The 3,687-nt window shown below is 40.0% G+C and overlaps 1 long non-coding RNA gene across 1 annotated transcript in view; it reads left to right on the forward strand.

The window, feature by feature from the left end:
• Positions 1–2,484, forward strand: part of LOC119318830 — a 3,811-nt gene extending 1,327 nt beyond the window's left edge. Inside the window, exons 2-4 of the long non-coding RNA XR_005154255.1 lie at positions 316–395; positions 1,046–1,084; positions 2,435–2,484. This is a non-coding gene — a long non-coding RNA (uncharacterized LOC119318830). The remainder of the gene's footprint in view (positions 1–315; positions 396–1,045; positions 1,085–2,434) is intronic.
• The last annotated feature ends 1,203 nt before the right edge of the window (positions 2,485–3,687 follow it).

Genomic DNA, 3,687 nt, shown 5'->3' on the forward strand with positions numbered 1-3,687 from the left:
CCCGCTCCGCCACAGGAGCAGAGTAACTAGTAACACAAATGAACGTGTGATCACTAAGGTGTGTCAACTAACCTGTACTCGGTTATCAATTATCTCCTGCCAGTAATTTTGGGATTGGTTGAACCCTATAGTAGTCAAATATTGGAAAGCTATCTTATCATCAAGTAAAAAATTTGTGAAATGTTAACCTTTTGGTTTGCAACTATAACCTGTTTGGGTTCATATATACCCTCCAAGTAATCTTAACCTACGTGCAAGCACTTGTCCAGCTTTTTATCAATGATGATGATGACATCTTTTCCTATTAAATTGCAGAATGCCCATGCTGAAAATAATCTTCCAGTGCAACAAGGTGGTCCTGAACCAAGTTTATGACTCACCAAGTCCCTAAGAAGGTAAACATATGCTACATATCTAAATGACAATGATTGTACAAGAGGTTGTCTAATTTTGTATGTAAGTGCAAGGTAAATGACATTATGAAACACTAATCCCATTTTGACAAGCATGTTTCAAATACTGTCATGACACCAATAGCAGATCATATGTCAGATTCAACCAAGTACTAAAAAATTGTATTGCATACAACAGTAACATGATTTTTCCCGATGGAACCAAAAGTTAAGTCACACACATATCATTGCTGCTCCAAGAGATCTCGTATTCAAAGAAACTAATTAATCACTTTTGAATTGATACATGAGTACTAATAAAACACCAACCTTGCATACATGTTCTTTTTGGTGGAAACCTTGCATAGATGTTGAGGAACACCTGTCCCTTGAATATTAGGTGAACTCTCTTTTTAGTGTATAAATTTACATGACGTGAACTTCATTTGTTTGCATGCTGCATTCATGCTTAGTTTTCACAATAAATATTTTTTTAATAAGTCCTTAATCTAATTTGATAGCAAAGTGTGCAGACAGAAAGTACGTGTAGAATAAGGCTCACTTACTGCATGTATCAGAACTCTTCAAAACTATCATTCTTTATTATAGTTGATCATGTGTCTCCCTTCACATGTATTCCTATTTAATTGCAGAATGCTCATGCTCAAAACAGCAATGCACCAAGCTACATGGTCATCACCAAGTCACTAAGCAGGTACATATAGGCTCGATGTCTAAATGACAATGATTGTTTAATAGATAGTTGATCTAATTATTTTTGAAATTGTTCTTATTTCTGTAAAATGAAATCTTCTCAGGTTCATCAATAACAAAATTTTCATTTCTTGAAAAATAGGATAAAGTTGAAGTCGTGTTGTATTTGTTGAACTCGAGAAACAAAGACAAACTCGTGGCCAATGGAACCTTAGTGAGTAAAGAGAAAACATATGTGGTTGGAGGAAACATGCTTGGAGTGCAATATATTGCAGTCCTTATTCGCGGCTGTATATATCTAGGAAATGAGAAACTAGTTAGACCATATGAAAAATTGCAAACAGTAAGGGATGCTATGAGTTCTGTTATTGCTTGGCCTCGCTCATATGTAAGTATGCTTCCATTCAAGCATTGGGTATGCTCCAATTTGCACATGTGTGATATGTTATTTACCTGGAATCTTTCTTTTTTTAGGTAAAAATACTTAAGCCAACCCCTCCTGCACAACCACAAAGCATTGGTAGGATACAATTCTTATAATTTTATCAAAGAATCTCTTATCTTACACTTCTGTATAAACATATGTTCATGCAAATGTTGTTCATTCTCCTTTTCAGGGCAGTGAGGATTTGAAAAGTGAGTGCATCAAAAAAGATAGGAGTGGCTGGGTACTTGAGGATTTGAAAAGGGAGTGCACTGGAGGAGTCAGGAGTAGTTGATGAATATTTCTTTGAATGAACAAAAATTCTAAATTATGTATAGATTGTAGCTTAATAGAGAAAAATAGTTCCGGTCTATAGGATCTTTTCTTATTTATTTTTCATATGAATGTTTGATGTTATTCAGCTGTGAACTCCAAATACTTTCAGCGGAGACATTGTTCCTGCTAATTAATGCATTGGATGTTGTTACTGAGGTTGCCAATGTTTGCAAATGCAATCTATGACATGGAATGATGCCTTCGTATCACAATATTATTTGACCAATTTGCATGCGCAGCCATGACATTAAAAATGTTTGAAGTAAAATATTCCATCTATAGAAATATTCTTATGTATATTTAGAGATCAGTATAAGAGGCGAATGAAATGGTATATTCATAGACGAGTATAAGAGGCGAACGAAATGTGTCTATGAGTAGAGACGTAATATGAGCATGCCTAACATAACGTCTCTACATGTAAACACGATTTTTGAGCATGCCTAACACAACGTCTCTATATGTAGACACGATTTTGAACGTCCCTAGAAAGCGTCTCTTGCCATGTAAGACACGCTTGCCAAACGTGTCTATCTATTTGAGACGGTCCGTGGGAAGACGCTCCAAGGACGCTTTACTAAAACGGCTCTATAGTTGGCTAGAGATGAAATAACACGTCTCTAGGTATGAAATTGGGCGTGTCTATCGGTTGTTTTTGTTGTAGTGATTACAGACTTGATGAAAAACTGGAGCATGCAAATCTGTTAGCGAGTAGGCATGTTTACGAGCTCGATGCACTCACTACAGAGCAAGGCATGACAAACTAAGCATACACCCATCAAGAATACATATCATAGAAGCTAGACATGGCAAGAACAACAACATAGCATGCACGGATCAATAACAACATCCTCGACAAAATCGCTAACAAGTCAACAATCTGCCAGGATTCACGAAATAGCAAAAGTAGAGCTCGATTGACTCAAGCTAGGGTGCTCCATAATTGCAAACAAAGACACGGATGGATAGAGCACCACAATGTTAACAAAACATCCTTACTGATCATCCTCAAAAGAGGCACGGATCACTAGGAAACAACATGAACATATGTCATATTGATAAAAACAGATCAAGGACTTAGTGAAATCCTAAGTCCCTGAAGTCAGCATTAACGAATGCACTACTTTGCAAGCTTGTGCTAGTTACCACACATATCACAAAAATACATGGTAAGCACTTCTGTAAAGATGGCATGGCATATAACAAAACTCATGTAGAACTCAGGAGCATATCATGCACACATTAATCATGGCAAAAATGACAAATAGGTATTTGATGCAGCAGATCTGACAATTATACCAAATAACCCTCTTCCAACAGCATTTCGGGCATCAAGATGAGTTTAAAAGAAAATCATGCAATGAGATTAAATGATGTACTCTCTGAGGCAAACATTTTGATATGCTACACGCGCAAAACGGAGATACGGATGCAGAGTTACGGCATGATGAAGTTGCAAGAAAAATTAGGGTTTCGGGGAAAGTCAACCCTTCGGGATCCAGATCCAGATCTGGATCACTATAGCTGCACGGTCGCCGAGGTTCGTCGGACAGTCACCGGACTTGGCGCGGAGCTCGCCGGAGGAAGAAAAACCGAGGGGAGGAGAGGCCGGGGCGGCGCTGGCGTGGTGCGGGAGCTCCGGCGGCGAGTTTGGCGTGGTGGGGCGGCGAGGTTGGCGTGGCGGGGCGGCGAGGAGGCAAGGTCCGGCGAGGGCGGCGCTCGCCGGCGCGGTGGCGGAGTGGGCCGGTGCCGAAGCCGAAGGCAGCAGAGGGAGAGCACCCGGGCGGCGCGGGCGTGGAACGGCGGCGGCGGACGACGGGC

Source organism: Triticum dicoccoides, chromosome 6A, assembly GCF_002162155.2.
Source record: "Triticum dicoccoides isolate Atlit2015 ecotype Zavitan chromosome 6A, WEW_v2.0, whole genome shotgun sequence".
Taxonomy (NCBI): Eukaryota; Viridiplantae; Streptophyta; class Magnoliopsida; order Poales; family Poaceae; genus Triticum; species Triticum dicoccoides.